Here is a 23,852-nt window from a genome sequence, read left to right on the forward strand (position 1 = left end):
ATGGAACAGAGATTCTTTGACATACATTACTGAGAATGATGTGGTGCCAGTGTGCTGTTAGGGATGATGACCATCATCCAGCAGTGGGTATACAATGGATGAAAGTGATGACAATGTCAATGTGATGATAGTGCTGATGACGATTTCGGAGGATGATGAGCCATTTAATTCACAGATTCTAAGAGTCGTCAGGAATTGGTAACACATTTATTTCTATAGTAGAAATGCAATTTGATTGTAGTATTGACATAAAATCATATTGCAACTCTTTGTCAATCCTCTGCCAAATTAATTCCTCACCTGGTCAATCATTGTGGCTGCTGCTAAAGGGATACCCGGACCAGTTCGGATATAACTCGTCACCGATGCTTAGCTGTAGGCAGGAATTAAACTCATGTTGCAGAACTGTACGGATAATGTTGCATCATCTGTTTTACGCTTGGGTGTTTTTTTAGCTTTTAAACCCTGAATATGCTTCATAAATAAGATACAATGCTGAATGAATATATGTAGCGAGGAGCAATGGGTGTCCTTATACATGTTTGTTTTTGGCATTTGAACATTTTTAATAAGGGCTTCAGACACTTGTTTTTTAGCTCTGTGATAGTTTTTTATAGGAAACAGTTGCAAGTCAGCTGTTTAACATTATTGCGTTTTAGCGACAGGAGATAAGACTGCGTCAGTGGTACCTGTTATTTACGAACATTACTTGAAGCTGATATAACTATCAAGCCATACCTGAGTAGTTATGTTTTACTGGTGCTGTACACTGCTTTCACGCATATTTAAAATACTCCTAAAATTTACTTTTTTAGTTCGTATGCTAGACCTTTTTTTCGTCACATTTATTCAGCATTTCACAGCAACGTGCAATTTATGAATTTTCTATCAACAGTGTCTTTAAAAATCCTCTCTTGTAAATGTAATAATGATGATAAAGTAAATTTTTTGTAAGCTTTAAAGCCTCTGGGGTTTTGAAACCACTGAGAGCTCCTACTGACAGCGTGGCACATGTTAATCACTGCTTGTATTGACGAAATGTACACTCCTGCAGTGACAGCACATTGAACGCAAACTAATATTTTGTAACAACACTACGGTGTTTGCTCATGTGCGGTTAGAAAAACTGTACAGTGTAGAGCAATGTGTTCACCAAGGTGGGCATGGGCCTGCTACTTGCAAGGTGATGTGTGCATTTGGCACAGATGCTGATGTGGAAGCAAATCGATTGGGCTCAAGCAGAAATGTGTTTCGTGCTTGTATTGCTTCGTGTGGCTCCCCGGGTCAGCGACAAGCGGTGGCTATCAGTGCCAGGTGTCCATACACACAGCCACTTGCTGAGAGCTGTTAGACGTTGCACTGCTCAGCCAGTTCCTGGATCAATCTGTGTGTGTAGTGTGCATGTGTGTGCTTAGTGGAGTTAACTCTGAAGCTGAAAGAAAATAGCCATGTTGACTCACATTGCGTGTTTCCAAGCTCAAGTGTATAGAACCCACTTTGATATGCATTATTGCGTGAAATTAGACTTATGTTTTACCTTGACAAATTGAGGTGTATACCAACATGATTTTCTCAGCTGCTCTGTGTTTAAGATTTACATTAAGGGCATATACTTGAAGTTCATGACCATGTTTCATTACTGTTTTACTGCAAAATGGCTGGCTCATGATCATCATTTTAAGGATATTTTACAGTACTTTGCCAATTCCCTGCTGAATGAAGGCTCCATGAGGGTTTTGACTATGCTCTACCACACTTCACTATCACTCATGTTTTTAGATTAATCGGGCAATGCACTGCTCCACTATAATCCACTTGGATGAGTCTTATTTTATATGAACAAATCACTGAAATTCACCGCAGTAGTTAACTTGCTTTAATTGCTATATTACATAAGAACCTGGTCCATAAAGTCTAAATCTTGCAATGCAGAAAATCCAATACAGTGCACAATCCCAATATTTGTGCTCAAGTAGTGCATTTAGTGAGAGACTAAGACCTTAAACAGCAGTCGGATAATCTCATTGTTTGCACTAACTTGTCTGCCTTTCTTCATAATCAACACTGCCTGCAGGCTTACCAAGGCCGACCGTGGTGACACATCCGGGCCCACCGCTGCCGTGATGTTTGCGCCCATCCCCTCATAACGCAACGCCATCCCCAGTGGTCACTTGGGGCTGCCACTTCCACCACGGGGCCACCACTTGCTGGCCCTCCCAAGCATGGTGCGCCCTCGCCCTTTCGGCGAACGACGCCGTACGGCCGGAGAACAACGCCCACGATGACGGGAGCGGCGGCATCTGCAGCCGCACCACCAAAGCAGCCGCTCATCTCGGACCCTTTTGCGTTTAACCGCCTGCAGCAGCTGGGGCCGTCGCCACCCGTGCTGGCGCAGCCCGTGCCTTTCAACCCCACTGGGAGTGCACCACCGCTCGTCAGCCAGCCAGGACCAACTCAATTCTTTAACCGACACAGCCGTTCAACCAGCCTGCTGTTCCGGTCTCCGCTCAGCCGCCGTCTTCTTTGATAACAAATCCACCAGCCCACAACAGCAGCACCAGCAGCAGCAACAGCAGCAACAGCAGCAGCAACTAAACGTGTTCAACCCAATGCAGCATGCGCCCGCCGCCGCTCCAGTACAATTTATGCCACCATCCCTGCCCCCCACGTCAGTTCCACTGCAATCCTGGAAAGTGCCTGCTTCTTCCGCAGGGCGGATCCATACTTCCAGCCTCAGCAAGGGTTGCGCCCATCTGGTGCTGAAGCCATGCCTGTGTCATCCGCTTCCTCCCTGGAGCACGGCCATTTATACCAGCAAGGCCCGTTTCCCACGGTTACCAGCATGCACCGGCACCTCCTCAGCATCATCCCCAAGTGACACATCACAATGACTCACATTTTTCTCTAGCATGGACAGCATTCCCAGGTGCATTCGACTGCTGTCCTGCAGCCTGGAGGCCCTCGGGACTCTTACATGGGTCCTTCACCAGTCCCACCGCCACATCAGGGCCACCCACCTACGGGCACCTGCAAGGCACAGTGCCGAGCGCCACTATGGATCCATCAGGACACCCGGAACTCGGTGCTGGATCTGTACAGAGGGTGGCACCTGCACAGGGCCTGCCTGGCTATGGTCAGCCAGCGCATGATGGAGCCGTTAATTACTACAATCCCGGTCTCCCACAATCGCACCAAGCCCCGTACCGACCAGGCTCCGGAGAATATGACCAGGAACTCTACCCTGCAGAGCGCCTTCCTCAAAATTCCAGCACATCTGCCGAGGTTCCCACGTCCTCTGGTGCACCCACGTACGAGAGTTATAACCCTGGACCGCAACGCGCATGAGTATGCACCCCAAGGGGACGTTTACACAGCATCACCACCACAGCAGCAGCATGGTATCCCTCAGCTCCCCCATCATCTGGATAATACGTTGGCGGAGCCTAGCTCCAATGCAGAAACCTACCCTGGAAATGCAGCTGCCTCTCAGTACTCATTCGACGCATCCTTACAGCAGCAAGGCTTTCACACAGACGTGCAGGGCAGAGTGGGTTACAACAGTGGGCCGGCACAGGAGGGGGATCATAATGCACACATGTCCGGCTGCGCAGACGCCCTAAAAAGTCCCCAGACGGACGTCGACTGCAGCACTGTGTCCATGTTCTTCAGGGATGATGATGTTGAGAATTTTGAGAACGTCTCTTCTCACCAGGCAACTATGGCCCCGACGAGCATAGCACAACTCCAGCCCAGCGGATGGAGTCAGGCTGACAGCGCCGCTCAGCACGGTGTACCTGAGGGCGCCAACGTGAACAGCAGCCCTGCGTCCTTCTCTAATCCATCTCTTGAGAACCCTGATGTAAGCCTGGAAGGGTCGTTGGTGGTATCGTAGCGCCATTGAACGCGGCGTCCACGATTCAAGGTTCTGGTCACTGGGACTACACCCAGAACCAGGAGGTTCCACCAAGGGATCCTTTCAAGCAGGAAAACGTTGGGCCAACCAACAAACTCACCGAGCCATCCATTCGGCACAGTCCATCCCGATGGCACCTTGCGGGATCGGCCGCCGCAGCTCCCTGACAATGCTGAGCTTCTTCCCAACGTCGAGACGCCGGACTCTGTGGCCCGGCCAGGCCGACCGGCCAGCGCCACGTCCTCTACGCTGAGCGGTGTCAGTATGAGCAGTGCTGGCGGACACGCCAAGAAGCCCGTATATCCCAAGGTGTCGAACACGTTCATTCAACAGGAGAACCCGGCAGGGCCGCATCCCCAAACGTCATCAGGCTTGGGGGACTTTACCATCAGGGGCCTGCCACCGCCCCTGTGAATGTGCAGTTGTCGGCCGATGCGACCGCCGCGCAAGCGTGGCCCGGCAGTCCAAGCCCACCTCGGCCTACAGGCCACTTCCAGTTGAGCAGGAACAGCTCGTTTGAGCCATTCCGCTCGCCACAGCACTCCGTAGTAGATCCGGCAGATGGCGCTGCTGCCCCTGAGAAGGTGGGCAGCTGGGATGAGACGAGCCTCAACTTCGATGAGGAGCTCAACAAGGAGCACTTCGGCGCCCGGGGTGCACGTCACCGTGCGCTGCAACGTACGGCGCATGCCAACATGGAGCTGTTGCCCGATAATCAAGAGATCCCCAGTGCCGTGGCGAGCCCGGCGAACCCCGGCAAGCCGCCGGTCGGTGTGCACTCGACGCCGAGCGAGCGGCGGCCCAGTCGGCCGTTGTCACGCAGCTCGGCGCTGCGGCAGATGACGGAGAGCCCATGACGACGCTGTGGGCGCAGGATGGGGTCCCCGGCCTGGACGAGACCGTCATCCTTGCTCCAGCCGCACCTGCGCTGCAACCGCCGAGGATGCCAGCAGCCGGAGGAGATGTAATTCAGCCTCCAGAGGAGGAGATGGGCACCAGGCGTGGAGGCGCGATCCACGGATACACTGGGTCCGCGGTGGAGAACATGGAAATTCCACCAGCGTCCAAAAATGCACGGGCCAGCTGTGATTGGACCAGCCATCGCACCAGTCATTTGTCCCGTGGCCCCGTTGGACATAAGTCTGGTTCCGCCAATAATCCTGCCGCAGCCTCAGTTGGTCCCCTCCGACGGCCGCTGATTTGTCACGCAGGGGAAGCAACCAGACATCTGAAAATGGCATTGTCTCTGTCACTCGCACTCAACCCGAGTCACTGATGCACCACTCGGCACTTTCACAAAACCTTCTGCTGACCTTTGTGCCGTCTGATTCATTGACCCTCCCTACCGTTCCCGCCATCAGTGCCGCCCCCGTGCCCACGACCCAGGGTTTCGTCGGTGGGCAGTTTTTGGCAGAAGGAGCTCGTTGCGCTACATCTCCAGCCATCAGCCAGCAGCCCCAGATGATGTCGTCACGGCAGGAAGAATCTCTGAACGCGCAAGCCGCTCAACACAGAGAGCGTCCGCCCAGTGCTTATGGTAACCCGTCTCTCGTGGGCATGACCGCCATTGATCCACCGGCAACGAAGAATGCGCTGCCCAGCTTTCCAACTCAGGGTGAGCAACACAACCTTCCATTTTACCAGCAAATTGAGAAACCCAAGAGTGGCCGATCAGGCTCTCGACCTGACCGTGCGGCAAGCAGCATTTGCTCAAGAGGGCGCCATGAGGACACAAGAAGGTGGTCCCATTCAGTTTCAGCCAACATCCACTGTACCGCCATGTCCACCACCGGTGTCATCTCACTTGCAGTCACAGCCTTCTGCTTGGCAGCAGGTACCAGGTTCATCTGTCACGCAGCAGCAGCCACAACAGCAACCGCAGCAGCAACAGCAGCAGCAACAACAACAGCCACCACCCAGAGCCCAGCAGCCTGTTGTTCAAATTCCACAAGAAATTTTATCTGGGAAGAGCCAGTCAATGGAACAGCTAAGCGAGCCAACTCCAAGCCATCAGGTCCCTCCCTCCTCACAGCTTCCACCTCCACAGCATGCCGACTCATCTGCAGCCTCGACCCATGTGACCTTGGCAAACCCGCCTATGCTGACGCAAAGGCAGCACTGCAGCAGCAGCAGCCAGTTGTGACCTCGAGTTACCATTCTCTCCCAGAACGAGCAGCATCAGTTGAAGTCACTGCAACTACTCCATATCCACCCGATCAACCTGTACGGACACAAACTGAACAACAGCAAGATGGTTCTGTAGCTTACCAACCCAACGATTCTCAGCACCAGTTTCTTCATCTCACTACCCAACAGGGGGCGCCACCACAGCCGTCATTATCTCACACTCTGCTGCCCGAGCATCAGCAAGCAGGACAGTATGCGGGCAGTCAGACGGTGCGGACGCTACCCGGGCGATGAGGCGGCTCGCTATGCTGCTGCTGCCGCTGCTGGCACCTACCCGGGCTACCACCGCTGCCAGCAGGGACGGCGGGCTACGGGCAACCGCCGTACCCCTATGGCACCGACCCCTGGGCACATCACTACTACCAGTACTACCAGCAGGCCGACCCCAGAGTGCCCAGGCGTACTATGAGGTGAAAAACTTGCTAATGACTTGTGCAATTAATGTTTGTCTTCATTTAGTAGTATAGCCACAATGAGTTCCATACTTTTTCAGGAGCGTACTGCCTGCGATGTTTTGTTCAATTCCCTTGAATGTAAATAGTACTATATTCTGTTGAACCAGTATTTGTGTTCCAGCACCAGTACAACCAGTGAACCAGTTACTCCATTGTACCGAAATGGTGAAACGCACTGAAGGACTGGAGTGGACGTGGAGATGGCCCCGCACAGAATTGAGTGGAGAAAGGACCGGCAAGGCAGACCACAACATAAGTCACACAAGTGATTGGTAGATTTATAACTAAAAGCCATTGAGACCAGCAGTCTATTTTTCAAGGGAGATCTGCATTTAAATAAGTACAAATAAAATGCATACACATTTTATCAGTAATTGGGTGTTATGGGGAGGAATTTACAGTATCTTAAGGGGAGAGGCAGCCAAAACAATACATCTGTCATAGATACATACCTAGGATGTCTGTCCAATTCTGATATAGTTATTGATATAAGGTACTTCATGGCCAGATGGTCTGTCATGTACCACTTGTGATATGATGTAACACTATAATGGAGTGACATAACAGTTATTTGTTGAGGGATCTAATGATGTGCTTGATAACTTGGAATTTAGTGTTATAAACAAAGCTTGAAACTCATATCAGATAGCCAATATCACCAGGGCCATTTGGTTTTTGGGTCGCTTTTTCTGCCTCCTACTTCCTGTATTGATAAACGTATCTTTAATCCTTTACTGTGTAGGTGCCTGTTGGTGGATAACATTTAGTTATCGTGCGCACCAGACACCGACTTGCAAGGGCTGCAAGGTGGCCAGTAGATGCCAGTGTATGTTCTGGAGCGTTATCTTCAGTTGTACATGAGTTTTCTCTGGACACGGGCTTCCACAAACACAATAGAAATCGTTGGCCAAACTTTGCAATGTGAAACACTCTTCAAAATTTTCACCATTTATATTTTCTGGATTTAAAACGAAGAATTCCATGCTTATTAAAATCCATGTGAGCATAGGGTTTGGTGTGAATACATCTCGAGTGTATTCCGTCTTAAGGTAGATGTCGCGAATCGATGGCCTACGAGTTAATTTCATACGGCCCATGGCAACAAAGTCTACCACTTGGAAATGGCCCACAAACAATGTTTATCCGGTACTACAAGCTTCTTGGCCACACTAATTGGGTACTAGGGGGCAATGTCTTTGACAAGGCAACATTTTAACGTGCTCGGTATCACTTCTGCCGCTGCAAGAGGTCCTTGGACTAATATATGTGACTGAGGTGTGTGTTCACGTGTGGCCCCCCAAATATTTTAGAAAGTCCTTTTCAGTAAGGAAAAGGTTCCCCAGCCTCCCCTTAATCGAGGTTGTTACTCTTGCTGAGTCGTCTTGCTTGCCGCTGTTTGTGGTGTTTTGCGGGAGCAGCAGAACGGGCGCAGTGCGAGCTACGAGCAGCCTCTGTCACGACAGGGCAGCTACCATGGCGGCTACGACGCATACGGCCGCTACCGTCCCCCCGAACCGGAGAGGCCCAGTTCCCGTGCCAGCCACTACTCGGAGCGGTGAGTGTGCTCGCTCCACGTAACTGAACAATTAAAATAGATTTGTACACCCTCGTGGTTGATAAAACCGTATACACGCACGAGTCAAATTGTTTACCATTTGTATTGTATGAGATGTTTCCTTTGGGATAATGGCTGAAATGAACAAGACATAATGAATCGGTGCTGATGAGACAGTACAAATGAGGTCGAACACGTGAGGCAGAGCAAATGAAACCATACACGAAATGCTAATTAGACCGACACGGCACAAACTTGCCTTTATCGGCGGTACAAATAAATCGCCGTAGAAAACTAAAAATGAGGTGAAAGTGTAGAGAGAATAGTTGAGACAGTAATCAAATCTTGAATCAGATGTGACAGTTCACCAAATCCTGGAATGATGACTTGCTACATGTTTAATAATCGGAAATTCTTCATGGTGGGCTATGCCCCCCACACCTCTCACACGTGTCCCACCGTTTGTGTGGCTAAGAACGTGTTCAAGTTAAACCAAGGAAAAACCCATAAAGCAACAGAGCTGTTTTCTTATAGATACGCCTAGGCTGTTGTGGTACGTGGCAGAAGGAAGAAAGCGATGGTAGGATGTGCCATCGGTGGCATTGACTATTATGGCCTCTTAATGAAAGATACAAACCATCGTGTCTCATAAAATTATCCATAATAGTTTTTTTGGGTTAGATCGCTTAAATATATAAATTTGTCTTTAAACCCGCCACCACCCGACACAGGCAATTAGTAAGGTTTGTCACGTAAACAGAACATGCCAATTCGTTACGAGTACAGCGCACCGGTGTGTTGGAGAGCAAATCCACAACATTTACATTCTGAGTACGACGTTTCTCATCAAAGTATTCACTCCCAGAAAGCTGTGGAGCCGATGGGTTGTGTTCATGGGGAAAAACAGATATTGGAAGGAGACATTATCTGCTTATCTATTATGCTTGTGTTACCCAGGAAAGCCTCACGAAGCCTCATGACTTTGTTTTTCAGGAGGTTCCTGCCAAGTTTTTGTAGTAGGAGATGATGATTGATAAGTATATTTCATTTCAGGAATTTGTTAGTCGTTCAGTATTGATGTATTAATGTTTTTAGCTGATCTCTTGTTTGACCATTTAGTTTGTTTGCCTACCCCACATCCTTTTACATTGCAGGGGCCCCTACGACAGGCCAGATGGCTACTACGCAGCAGACAATTATTACGGTGCCAGGGCATACGGTTACCCACCCTCTCGTAAGTCCTCTTCTCTTACTGGAATCCCACCTGGGTACAAGATTAATACTTAAATAATATATATTATCTCGTACATTTTTCTCATCGTGCCATTCTTATAGCACAAAGCGGTGCTTTGTTTGAGACAGTCTGCAGTAGTTTCACAGTAGTGGGGGGTAGGGGGGCAATGTTGCCATGTGTAATGCCAGTTGATTTATTTTCAGGTAATTTTTCATTTTAACAAATTTGCACCGAGATGCCGGCACACAATGGCCTCCTTTTAGAATGATGTAATGAGATCTTTAACTTCCACTGTGAAGCGAACCTCTACCTACAAGCGGCGATCGCCCTACCGCTAAGCCACCTATCGCCACCCATATTTTTAGTGCCTGGTCTCTGCCTCAGCGTATTGGGGTCACCGTTGATGTTCATTGAATTTATTGCATGGGTATTGTCACTTATACGAAAACAAAACCTTGCCGAGTCTCAAGGCTCCTTTTCAGGGTGATCCAGCTTTGGTATTTGGCCACTTCCATTGTACCGGTGTCCTCCCATCCGCATTTTTTAAATTATTTTGGGAGGAAACGGGATGACCAGTTTCCTCCATACATAGAACATTCTAGGAGAAAATCCCGGAGCGCACAAGCGGAATAACACTCGGAGGTCCGTACAGACTGTTTCACAAACCTACTTGCTGTACCGCCATCCCCTGGCCATTTCTCAGAGCCCCCACCGGGTTTGGGAGTTTGACAAATCAGATTGATCCACCCACCCTTTCCTCCAAAGGGCAGCATTTGCATGCGTATGTATGTACACGCAGATGTGTTAATGTAGCATAGTGCATGTTTAGTGTGTATGTGTTTGATGTAAGAATATCAGCATTGTGTGGATAAATATGCTTGAAATATGGAAGTATACCATGTATGAATGTTAGTGATGTATTGTATCCCCTTCACGTGCGCAGAGCCAGACCAGCCCAGAGCTGATGGCTACAGTTACGATCAAGATATGCAGCTACGGCATCCTGGCTACTATCAGGACGTCTACTATGGCAGGTATATGCATGGCGGTCTTTATTTTAATTACTATGGATGGAAATGGTGGTCAGTTAAAAGGAAAAATCTCTCTGCGTGTCAGGAAACTTGAATACAGAAATTGCGGCGCTCAGAATGGGAGGTGAATAAATAATCGTATTTAGACGGACGCACTGCAGTTGACCAGTATTGCGTTGGTAAATGAAATACAATCGCAGCTGTGTGTCTGTGGAACGCATTATCCTTGAAACATAAATGTTTGCAATTTGCATGTTCGGCAATCCATCTTGCGCCCCGCTATCTGTTAATAATAACGATAATAATTATTTGTTACCGATAGAGCTGCCCTTTACACCATGGCATCTCAGAGCACGATTAGTAGCTCTTATCACATGTCATCTGAAACATGAAACGGAACCCCCAGTAGCAGCTGTTCATTAGGGCACAAGGTGACTCGGCCCTTAGAAAGCAACCAGGCATTAGTTTGTCAGTAGTGGGGTGATTATTGCTAGGTGTAATCCCAATTAAGGAATTTGCGGTGGACGTTTGTGTATTTGTTAAATTGGGCCATGACGCCGGCGTGCAATAACTTACTTGTTTCGAATTAAGTCGGGGGATCTTTGACGTCTGCTGTGGAGCAGACTGCGAATATTTTTTAGGTTGATACACCCACGGCGATAACGAGGGCTGCTTGCTGGAATTGAACTGCAAACCCTTGGGCCATGTAGCTCGCCTAACGATAACCCTGGCGGGCCTCCCCTTGCCTTCCATTCCGTTGCCAAAGGCGGGAGAACTACATGGAGAACTGGCCGTCGGATCCACGGCTTCCGCAGGCGGCCGACGACGACCCATACCGCCGCGCCTCCGAGGCCTACGCGGAAGACTTTGACCGGCGCAGCGTGCACAGCGAACGCAGCACGCACAGCGTGCACAGCGTGCGCAGCGAGCGGAGCCACCGCAGCGCATTCAGCACCCATTCGCAGCAGGCAAGGGTGATGTTTCTGTTTTAGATTCATGTTTTTGCACGTTAACCAGGTGCACGCTCACCAAATCCCAAGACCGGACCCAATCTTTGCAGAATTATTTTATCCTCCCATCATTAACATTGTCATTTATAGTGTCCTCGAAGCACCAGACTATTTCAGGTGCGGTAGCGGCTATATCCGTATTCTTAAGAAAACCGCGTTATTTCCATGGAGACCAAATTTAGCCCCCTGGCAGTACTGTAACGGGTGTGGGCAGCAGTAACATCAGTTGCTTTGTGGCGGTGATGGCAGCAGCATTTCCTGTTCACAGCTTTGGTCGCGATAGCCCCCGCAGTCTCGTATCTGTTTTTGTAATCGTCGCGTCTCTTCCCGCTTTAGAGTGCCGTGTACCGTGCGCCAGCCCAGGAAGTGCATGCCTACCAGTCCCAGACACCAACGCCCGCCTCGGAGAGTTACCTCTACGAACAGTACCCCAGTGCAGGCTACGACGCGTCCCAGGGCTACGGTTACCAGTACGACTACACTACCCAGTCGTGGCAGTCCGGCGAGCAGGGTGAGTTATCCGCTGCGTTCACCGCACACACACACACAGCGGGTTCACCACCGTGTGTGTGTTCATCTTGACCACAAAACAATGACCACAAGCAAGGAACCATTGAACATTCCGTTACTCCTTGTACAGAGTAGGGTTCATCACATGGGCAATGAAGCAGATTTTTTATTCTCAGAGCTGAAATTTTGTTAAACAAAGTAAACAAAATAAAGTTTTACGAAATCGGGTTGTTTGTGCAGATCATAATTTGTAACGTGCACAATTCTACGTGTAATGCGAGCGTAAGAACCGATTTAAATCCATGAATTGTTACGTGCCCAATTGCAATCGTGGTACTGAACGATGCTGCTGCTCTTGTCTCTGTCGATCGCAGTTGCCCCGGCCCCCGTGAGACCGATGACCCCGGAGAAGTTTGTGGCGCCGCACACGATCGCGCGGTTCGGCCCGGGTGGGCAGCTCATAAAGGTGCTGCCCAACATGCCAGCAGACGGGCAGCCTGCCCTGGTTGAGATACACAACGTGGAGGTGACTGCAAAAAGCACACACATGGAAGAAGTCCGATCCATCGGCTGAACACTCTACCTAAGCTCAGCCAAAACGCTTACATTAATCCTAATGTTAATGCTAACCTTATTTATTAGCACAAATCCCAATGTTAACTCGAACACCTACCCGAAGATGTAGTTATTCACAGCATCTAAACTTAATCATAAAACTGACTTCAATTCTGAAATGGAATGAATCTCTATTGCATGTTCAGTTATTCTCATTTCAGCACGCATGCTTAACCCTAAGTCTAACTTACCTAAGCCCTGGTAATTGTTTTAATCAAACCCACATTTTTCATGCTATTACTATCTCTTGCACCATTACTAATAATTGTGAACTAATGCTTATCTTTATCATGTATACCTTAACCCAAGTTATTTGCCTAAGTACAAACCTAAACTCTGACTCCCGAGCAATATAAACAGCTTCAGTGATATAATACTTTACTATTGTTATTTTTACCATAACGTTAGCGCCTTGCTTGGCCAAATTTGAATGCCTTACTGCTAATGTTAACCCCTACCTCGACCTAAGCACTCGCATGCGAACACTAACATTAACCCTGACCCCTCGCCCAGCTGATTTCTGCTGCCCATGTCCCTACAGGTCATGTTGCAGGAGAGTGAGGAGCAAACGGAGCTGCGCTGCTTCCCAGGACCACTGGTGAAGTACGTGCCACCCGCGAAGCTTCACCTCTTCTCTGTTGCCCATTCTCTTCCTCTTCACTCCCCTCGCCCCTCCACTCCTTCCCATCCATCACCTACCCTTTCGTGATCCCTAAGCACCCCTCTATTGCGGCCACTCGTTCCTCAATCCTTGCACTCCCCTGCCAATCTTAAGTCATTCCGTTCTGTCACCGTTTTTTTTTACTATGTCAAGCGCCTTGAGTGATGGTGCCTGATAAGTATAAAATTGAATTAGATTAGATTTATATTCCACTGCACTCTTATCTGTCAATGTATCGCTAAAAACGTTGCATCTATCCGCCAATGCATTACACTAAAGCAGGAGACCCGTGCTGTATTGTATTTTGCGTCGACCCTGGTCCAAGAAATTTAACAGGCCCCACTTGTCAAATTTCCTCCCTCTTCATAGCCCACATCCTAGTCCTGCACACTCAATAGCTACACCACTGCATGAGATGTAACTTTAGTTATTTGGGTTTGGATTGCAAAGTGACGTTGCTGGTTAAGGGCACGGCAGGGCCCATGACATTGAGATTCCCATTGACGTTGTGCGTAACTCTTGTGTGCTGTCCTCCTGCGTAGGGACGAGACACACAAGGTGGACGTGATCACCTTCGCTCAGAACAAGGCTATGGAGTGCCTTCGTAATGACAAGCTGATCGACAAGAAGTCAGCCGCCCTCCTCTGGGAGCTGCTCGTGCTCATCTGCCGACAGAACGGGGTTCGTGTATAAATCAATGTCTGGTGCCGTCGATTGATTTGATGTTAATCTCCTTTATTTACAAATAAATCGGCGGTAAGCATTCCGGTATGGCACGGTATGCGTCGGCATAACACGTTATCTCTTGGCGCGGCACGGTGGTGTGTCGCGGCACCGACAGACGGTGGTGGGCACCGACATCGCTGAACTGCTGCTGCGCGGCCACCGCGCGGGCTGGCATCCAGGCCGGGCCCCAAACGACGAAGCCAACCTCATCGACCTGAGCGGGGAGCTGGGGGCGCTCTCGGGGCTTGATGACGACGCTGGCGCCGCCGCACCGCAGCCCGCGCTGCTGCTGGGCGCCCCGGAGGACGGCCCCGTGGGGCAGGCGTCCCTGCTGGGCGAAGGGCGCCTCTCAAGCGAGGAGGCCATCGCTCAGGCCACCGATCGCTTCCGCCAGCTGCTGCTGTTCGGCCGTAAGAAGGTGCGGAGACCCGAAAGAGCCTTTTGTTGACAAAGTGGCCAGCAAGAAAGAATGAAAGATAGAGGAAGGACAGTTAATGAGAATTATTCTTTCTTATGGCTGATTTAGATTCAGAGCAGCAATTACAATTTCACATTGAGGTGGTTAAGCCAGATAACCGCATCGGGCATTTCATCGTTATATGGTATCTTCTGGATGACCACAGTCACACGCTGGAGAGTTTAAAAGTTTCTTTTTGTGCATCAGGGATCCGCATCTGCCATCGTTTGTGCAGTAGGATGTGTTTTAGGGTGGACCATGGGCTTTGTGTGAGATCAAACCCAGGGGATCTCCAATCTTCATCGAGGTTCAACTCGCTATGAGAATGTCTAATCTTCTTGAATTTAGTTTGGGTAACAGAAAGTTGGAAAGACAGATGAAGGGAGATCCAAAGTTGAGCTGTGTAAGGAGAGAAAGAGGGGGAAAATGTTCCGTCTTGCAGTGAGGTTGTTGTGCTGTTCAGAGATGTTAAACAATCCAACCACTCGGATTGTGAATGTTGTGGCTTGGCTCTCCGACACACCGGTGTGCTGTACTAGTGACTAATTGGCATGTTCTATTTACGTGACAACCCTTGCTAGTTGGCTGTGTCGGATGGTGGTGGGTTTTAATGACACATATATTTATACGTGCTCTAACCCAAAAAACCCTCTTATGGAACCCCCCCAACCACGTTTGTCACAAGGCAGTGGTAACAGTGCATGGAGAAAGTTTTTTTCATGGCATTTTTATATGGTCACAAATAAAACTCACTCTATTCTTACAACAGAAAAAAACGATTTAATAGGCTAACATTTCGACCAATGGCTTAGCTAAAGTTTTAAAAATAATTGCTTATACTTTGTTGAAAATTGAGTCCCATATCCTTTTTGTTTGATTTTGTAAATGGTCAGTAATCTATTAAGCTCTCGACCGGCAATGATGATTGCTTTTATGTTTAATTTGTTATCCTTCCCTCCATCTCCGATTAGCACGGCTGGCTACGTATGGTGCAAAAGACGTTTAACATGCATGTATACAGTAGACTCGCGATTATCCGCGTGTGGTTTATCCTATTTGTGGATTAACCACGCACCAGAGATTTTATAAATTAATAACTCGTGGATGTTCCCTTAAACCCAAATTAACAAATTAATAATCTAAAAATAGTTTTCATGTTTATTCTTGGAAATGTTTATTGGAAGTCACGTGCTTTTAATCTGAACTCAATTTTCTTAACTTAAATATAACAGTGGTTTTCAGCATAAAGATCTGCGGAAAATGGATATTTTTGCATTATATGCAATGTTTGAATTATCCGCGGCCGTCCTCCCCGTCATTGGCGCGGATAATGGAGAGTCTACTGTGCGTATATATAGGTCCGTTGGCCCACGCCCCCCCTTGCATCTCATAATCACTCTGGAAACACGGCGCTGCTGCTTGTGCAGGATGCCCTGGAGTCGGCGATGAAGAACGACCTCTGGGGCCACGCCCTGCTGCTCGCCAGCAAGATGGATGGCCGCACGCACGCCAACGTCATGACCAGGTAAGCAATTGTGTGACACGATCTGTTAACGATGAGAGAGCCATCGGACATAAAGTGCTCGCAGGCTGGAAGCGAAGAAGGATAATATGTGGGAAATTTGCGTACATTATACACCTCCGAGTAGCACGGTTGGCTACGTACGGTGCAAAAGAAGTAGAGGCCGACTGAAATTCGGTTTCGGTGCCGAAAGTTGGCAAATGGCCTCTTTCGGCATACTTTCGGTTTCGGCCGAGAGTAAATTTTAAACTTTCGGTCGTCATTCGTCAACCGAAGATCTATTTGTAGAATATAACGCTAGTGCTACGTCTATCACTCTGCCTATCGGCCGGTCAGTCAGCACTAGGCAATCTTATGCGATAGGCTGCAAACACACACACACACGTCAGCAGCAGCAGCTTGGGAGCGAGGTTACAGCCGCAACCATGGTCTGCTAATGTATATACGACCGGTCAACAGACGGCAGCCTGCATCTCCATCCGTGGGTGGAGTCTCTTTTTGCGGGACGACAACAAAGTGCCTCTGTTGCCTGTTCCCAGGCGCCTGCCCGCCTTGGCTTATGTGTTGGGTTCGCTTCAGTCTACACGCGTGTTGATTCCGAGATTCGAAGTCTGACAATTAGAGGCCGACTGAAATTCGGTTTCGGCGCCGAAAGTTGGCAAATGCCTCTTTCGGCATAGTTTCTGTACGTTTTTTTACTTTCGGTTTTGGCCGAAAGTCAATTTTTTACTTTCAATCTGGTTTTGTGTTCGGCCGAAACCAGAAATTAAGTTTTGGTCGGCCTCTAAAAATAAGGTTCAACGCACACAGCCTTGTTTTGGACCATCAACTCAAAAAGAGTCAAAATTGTGGCCATATTATTGACCAGATGTGCATTATTACAGCAAAGTGTCTTGTTAGAGTACACTTCTATGCTCCCAAGTCTATGCTCCCCACGTTCACCAACCCTCACTGACCAGCTTGGTGAAGTATGGTCAAATAACTTCCCAAGAGCCATTGCAATAAATTGACAAAGGGCTGTACTCGTACATTATTTATATATTATTTATTTGCTCACAAATATTTTTCACATCTTTATTACTTTCTATGATTGTTATTGTGCAAGTAGATACTTTATATTGCACTTTGCAGCCCACAACTCTCTTGCCAAAGCTGCCTCCGCAAAGTCATAGGGGGGTTCATAAAGCATGAAGCTGACTGTAGTGATGATGCAGAGCATTGGGTGATAGCTACTCATCCTTGTTTGCTTGCTCCCTGCAGGTTTGCCAACAGTCTGCCCATGAATGACCCGCTGCAGACTTGCTACCAGCAGCAATCCGGAAGGATGCCTGCGGCCGCCACGGTAAGCTAGGGATTCTGTGAAGCGAAAGCCACATAGGACTCGTTAATGCCAGGGTGTCGGCTGCTACAAGGGGTTGGTATTATTGGAAGCTTATAAATAAGCCTTGTTGATATTATATGCTTATGTAGTCGGAACGATTACGTTTGGTAAGACTTGAGTGTACAAACCACGTTTTGTGTAGGCTCAGGTTTACATAAGTGGAATATTGTTCTTTTTTGGTCGGTTGTGGGTGACAGAGAAAATAAAAAAACATGATCTGACAGCCGTTTGGTTCATATTGCTGAAGAGACTGAGGGTTTTAAAACCAGCCCAAGGTTTGCCGATGTAAACAAATTCTGATGGAAATCTTCGGTTCAAATGCCGTTTTGATGACTGACCCTTGTCTGTTTGTTTTAAATCTACTATAGCTTGTGTTGCGAGGCTCGCGTGTTAAGGCTGTAGTGTTGTGTGTACTGACGTTTACGTTTTGTGCGGCGCCATCAGTCATGCTGCGACGAGCGCTGGGGAGACTGGAGGCCTCACCTGGCCATGATCCTGTCCAACATCACGAGCAACCCCGACCTGGATCGGCGTACCATCACCACCATGGGCGACACGCTGGGTGGGAGACCACACAAAGATCCCCGTATATACTTAACAGACTTTGGGGCGATTGCTGTTAGTGAGCACCTGATTAAGGCCAGCATGGCACACGAGGGAGTGGGTGGCCAGCATCACGCCTGGCCATCTTTGTCTCCCCACTGGTGATGTATCACGCACTGCACCAGGTTCTCGTTTAAGGCTGAATTGACGTAAATAAGGACCAGAACTGGTTCAGATATTCGTCGCCGATGTTGACCACGAGTGGGAATTGAATTGGGGTCGCGGGGTTCATTGTGCAATGTGCTAACCAATGCGTCACCGTTCCTCGTGCATTTACTCCACCACCACGCCAGTTTCCTACACATTAACATGGGTAGGTGTCGGCCTACTTGAGCAGTTTCTCTTACATTGGCTCTTACGCCCAAATATCCGAAAGCAATCTATAAGTGCGTATGCCAAAATCACCCGGCAATGTACCCAATCTCATCGGATCTTAGAAACTAAGCGGGGCTCAGCCTGGATCGTGCTTGGACCGGTGGCCACCATGCATGCTTGGATGTCATAGGCTCCTGCCGGGGCTATGTTACGTTCCGGGCAGCAGAGAGCAGTGCAGCTAAAGCTAAATCCATTGCTGTACCGTACCTTGCGGCTCCTACCGTGTTGCTTCCAATCCTTCACAACCCAGACTGACCGGTGTAAACAAAAATGGGCAAACAACCCCCATGACACGCAATGCGAGGAGACCCTTATCCAACAGTGGATTGACCAAAGGGCTGTACATGTACGTGCTATTAAAAGGAACCCACCTTAACATGACCCTCTGTCCTTGCAGCCTCCAAAGGGTTGGTTGATGCTGCTCACTTCTGCTATCTGATGGCCCAAGTGACCTTTGACATGTACAACAAGCGGTCGGCCAAGCTGGTGCTGCTGGGAGCCAACCACAGGTGTGTGTGTGTGTGTCTCAGTGCCCTTCCGAGTTGGGATTTGACAAATATGGGGGTTAGCAGTGTCCATAGTCATGTATTACTTGTATTGTGCATCATACCTTAAAATGTGTCTTGTGGACATTGAACAGTTTTGCCCTCCTCTGTGATTGGCCGAATTGTTATGATTTGCGGTCATGATTCATTCGACAATGATTTTTTGGTTTATTGGTAAATGTGGCTGCAGGGTTTACATGAACCAATCACATATAATGCATACAAATTCAGAAATAATAGATTCTCATGCGCACGCATTGTGTCTTGTGTGTGTAGCAGCCTGCCCCTGGCCGAGTTCATGAGCAACGAGTCGATCCAGCGCACGGAGGTTTACGAATACGCGCAGTCGCTCGGCTCCAACGGCACCAGCGCCACGCTCTCCAACTTCCAGGTGCGGGGGGGAGGGGGGGGGGGGGCTTTGTCGGTGGCGGCATCGGGCAGCGTAGCGCATGGCGCTTTTGGGTTTTGAATCTGTATGTTCTGTGGAGGATACAGTTGTTTTATGTTTCATTATGATGGAACCATGCGAGTAATTTCAAATCTGGAAACAAAGTTCAATGCAGTCAATTGCCTGCCTGCGGAGTGTCAGAAAATTGTAGTTTCTGGAGATGTATTGACCTGCCAAGTATTCCATGATAAACCAAGCCTGACTTCCTATCCGAATCGAAGTACATCACGTGGATTGTGACGCTTCGTGTTACAGACAAGTCACAACTGCCACCTCAACTGACTCACACTTACACACTGACTTGACCTGCCATCTCCTCCCCTTGCCCCACTCAGCCCTTCAAGCTGCTCTACGCCAGCCGGCTGGCAGAGAACGGGCTGGTGGCGCAGGCCATGCAGTACTGTGAGGTCATCGGCAACACGGTGCTGGAACACCCGTCGCTCTACACCCACGCCTTCCTCGTGCAGCTCGTCAGTGTAAGCAGAATGCACCAGCAGTATGTTGACCTGTGCATGTCTTTATGTGGGCATAAGTGTGTGTGTATTTTTGTTTGGAGAAGTAGTGTAGTGGTTGGCGTGCTGCGCTACGAACCCGGCGACCCGAGTACGATTCCCGCTCACGGCCAACATCAGTGACGATTATCTTAACCGGTTCCGGGTGCTCCCCTAGGTCGACTCAGCATTATATGAGTACCTGGTTGCGATGTGTAAACAACAAAGACGGCCGTGCGTGGTGCTGGCTACCAGCAGAGCCACGCCAATCAGCATCAATAAAACTCCGCCCACTGTTGTAAAGATATGCAACTACTGTACTGTAGAGGCGATCACATGGATTTCAGATTAACCGGAGCACATATTTGATTGGTCTAAGCATGTGACTTGTAATACACATTTCCAATAATAACAATGTATAACTGTTTTTCGATTATTAATTTGGGCTTAAGGGAAAATCCATGACTTAGTTTACGTAAATATCTCAGGTGCGTGGTTAATCCGCAAATCGGATAAACCGCACGCGGATAATCGAGAGTCTGCTGTATTTGTATGTGCGTTTGTTCCCCCAGCTGTCGGCGCAGCTCAGGCCGTTTGACCCACAGCTGAAGGAAAGGCCCGAGGAGGAGCAGTTTGTGGACCCGGAGTGGCTGACTCAGCTGCGCTTTCTGGAACAGCAGATGAAGGTTTGACACCCCCTTCCCAGGGCTCTTGCACGTAACTCGAGTCCCGTGCAAGACACAATTGGACCGGAAGCCTCTTTTCCACTGTACAATTGAAATCAACGCGGCCCCTCCACAACCATACTGGGGTGGTTGGGCATTTCCCAGGCATGGGGTTCGGAGGCACCAGCTTTTTTTGCACTGCAAAATCTGAGATGTGCCAACTATGTCACGCGCAATGAATGAGCCGAAACGTACGTAGATGGCATGGTGATGCTGACGTCACACACAATAAGCACCTTATTGGCCCCTCGCCCTGCTTGGCACTTATCCAGGTTCAGATGTCTTGTTTGTATCGCAGTTTAGTTTCGACTCGGCATTGCAATTTGCCAATGGAAAACTACCCGTACTGCGAGGGCCCCGTGCTAGCTCAGCTCTGATGTGCCAGTGGAAAAAGTGTACGAGAGGTCTGTTTCGAAGTGATATGATGTCGTGATATAACGTCTACACGTTAATCACCTTGCCCGCCAACGCTCGCTACGTCTATTCTGTGACCCGGCAGATAATTAAGTTGTAGAATTGTGCCGTATATTTCGGTAGAAGCACGAACCGTGACGTAGGGAAAGGGGGGGTACAGAAACTCCGCGGACGTAAATCCCAAACTCTGTGCTCCAGAACTTCAAGGAGGGAGGCGATTGGGTTCACTGCCCCACCGAGTGGGGGAATGTGAGCGGGGTATTTGTACTTTGATGTGGGGAGGAGAAGGTAGGTGGATGCAGAACTTAAGTAAGGGAGTAGAGGGAGTGGGGTGAAGGGGGGGGGGAAGCGGGGTGGGGAGCGAGTGGGAAAGGGAGGGGGACCTAGGAAGGAATAACTTGGACGCTATTAGTGAACTTATCAACCTGTCATAGTCCCGTAAGGCGGTAATTAACTTCCGTCCATCCCTGAGGGAAGGCGGCAGGGGGACAAAATGGAGACTCCCTTAACGGAGTGCTTTTGCCAGCTTGTTTTATATTTTCTCCTTTGGCCATTCCCAGGAGGGGCTGATCCAGCCGTGCTCGGGCCGCGACACTCCGCACGGCTTCGACTCGAGCGAGACGAGCTCCATCGTGACCCCGTCGTCCTCGGAGCAGCAGCTCAACGTGCCCCCAACGCAGCCCCAGCAGCCTCCGCTCGCTGCCCACCAGGCTCCGCCCCCTGGCATGCAGGCCCCGCCCCCTGGCATGCAGGCTCCACCCCCTGGCATGCAGGCCCCGCCCCCCGGGTTCCAGTTCCCGCCTACAACGTATCTGGGCGAAGGGCCACCAGCAGGCGGGTTTCAAACGCAGCAGGCGCTGGTGCATCAGATGCCGCCTGCGATGCACCAGGCGCACGCCGGATCTGAAGGAGTGCAGTTCATGCAGCCAGGTAATTGTTTTTGTTAATCTCATTGCATTTGGCTTGTCACAATTCTTTGATTTGTAGATTTACAATGCAGTCAAAATCTGTAAGCCCCAGACTCTAGTAAAGAGGAATTCAGTGTAAGCTGGAAGTTTGTATAAGCCAGAAGGCTATCTGAAATAAATACAGGAATGTACAAAATTTATATTTTTTTGTCATTTACTTATTTTGCCGGACATGTTAGGCTCTCTTCCCAAATATGCCAGCCTCGAGAGGTTTTCCTCTGGAGTCTCGCGCACGCACGCATCGAATTGTGCAAATTAGCAATGAATTGCTGCACATTCATGTCCATTGTAAGTACATTGCTAAGGGGTTAATGCGACGGTGTGGTGCGTTTCCGTCAGGCATTCCCCACGGCGTCGAGGCTCAAGCCGCTTCTCAGCACCCTGGACAGCAGCAATCGTTTGCACCGGACGGCGGATCTCCTGGCTTCTCTCCCACACACCAGCAGGCCGGCTACGGCCCGGGCTACCCACCCACCAGCATGCAGCCTCACATGCAGGTGCACGAGCACTTGCCCTTCACGTGTCAATGATATCCTTCCTCATGGAAATATCTCCCTACCTAAAGTGCCCCCAAGTCCGATTTACCACGGTTGGCTACGTACGGTGTGAAAAAAGTTCAACATACGTACATAGAACTCGGTGGGGGAAATGCCTTATTACGATGTGGGGGTTATTCTCCGTGGTACTTTTTAATGACACTGGAGGGAAGATGAACTGGATTGACTCCCAAGCGGGATTTTAACTCTTTATCGTTTTGATTACGGGTTTAAGAATGTCGACACGGCAGATGCAACACAACTAAATGAACGTCCTCCTATCCCCGTATCGCAAATTAATTTGCCAAAGTCGGGAATTTGTCCCGGTTCAACAACTATTTGGCCTCATGCTTGACTCAAGATGTGGGCAGTGTGTGGGGCTACCTTGGATAGTGGGGGAGGGGCTGCTTGGATAATGGGTGGGGCGACCTGGATAGTGAGTGTGGCCAATGTCAGAGTGGGTGTGGCTGTGTAAAAGTCTTTGGGCAGTATTTGTCAAGTATAAAGGTGCCTTTTTTTGTAATGGGATACAAATTTGCTTCATGACGATTGCATCAGAGGATTTACCCAGCTGTTGTCTCTCGCATGCACAGGGTGTTGGCTACGTGGGTCAGGCGACCTCGTATGGAGCTGCGGGGATGGCGATGCACAGTGGGGAGCCGCAGAGCGTGGGATACGGGATGCAAACTCTGCAGGCCCCGGCGCAACATGCACAGCAGATGAGCTTTCAGCAAGGTACATGCTCCCTCCAATGGTGTCTACTGCACGTATTAAATAAGAATAAGGAATAATAATCATGCATATGCACGGATTCTGCAACGCTTTCCAACAGTGTGGTTTAACCTTGAAAGTATTTGTTTAGCGACAATTTATGTTTGCAAGTACGACGAGATGATGCCCTATCGTGATGTCGCACATTTGTGGTCCAACAACCCGACACGGCGCCGTGATGCCCTCGTCCAGCAGTGGATTGATGAAAGGGCTGTACATGTGCACATGTGCCTTACGTGGTAACGGCCCAGCTGAACGACGATGGGGGTGGGGGGTGGCTCCATGGCGTGTCCCGCAGGTGATCCCTCCCTCGCGACGGTGCAGGAGAATGGCGCCGGAGGGCCAACGAACCAGCAGAGGGACCACTTTGATGATGGCGTCCGCATGGTGAGTTGGCTAGCGGAGGCGTGTTGGGGGGTGGGGGGTGTGAAGGGGTGGGTGGGTGTGTGTGTGTATGCGCCGCAGTCGTCCCCGATCTGCTGAGTAGAGTACTCTTGCTGCAACATTACGCAGTTGAATATATTATGTTAATCACTCATGTTCTTTATCCAGGAAAGCTTCACAGAATACCAATACTCTTTTTTTCCAGGAGGTTCCTAACCAACGGCTGTTGTTGCCGTTTGTATTTTAGCACGAGTGTATTACATGTGTAAGGAAACAAGTGCTCGGCGAACACCCTCGGCACACTGGGAGATAACACCCAAAAGACTTGTATTGCA

At 49.4% G+C, this 23,852-nt stretch overlaps 1 pseudogene; it reads left to right on the forward strand.

The window, feature by feature from the left end:
- Positions 1-2,151: 2,151 nt before the first annotated feature.
- The window catches only part of LOC133354784 (protein transport protein Sec16A-like), a 39,756-nt pseudogene continuing 18,055 nt past the window's right edge, over positions 2,152-23,852 (forward strand).

Source organism: Lethenteron reissneri, chromosome 49, assembly GCF_015708825.2.
Source record: "Lethenteron reissneri isolate LAM-NWPU_2019-01 chromosome 49, ASM1570882v1, whole genome shotgun sequence".
In the NCBI taxonomy this organism is placed as follows: Eukaryota; Metazoa; Chordata; class Hyperoartia; order Petromyzontiformes; family Petromyzontidae; genus Lethenteron; species Lethenteron reissneri.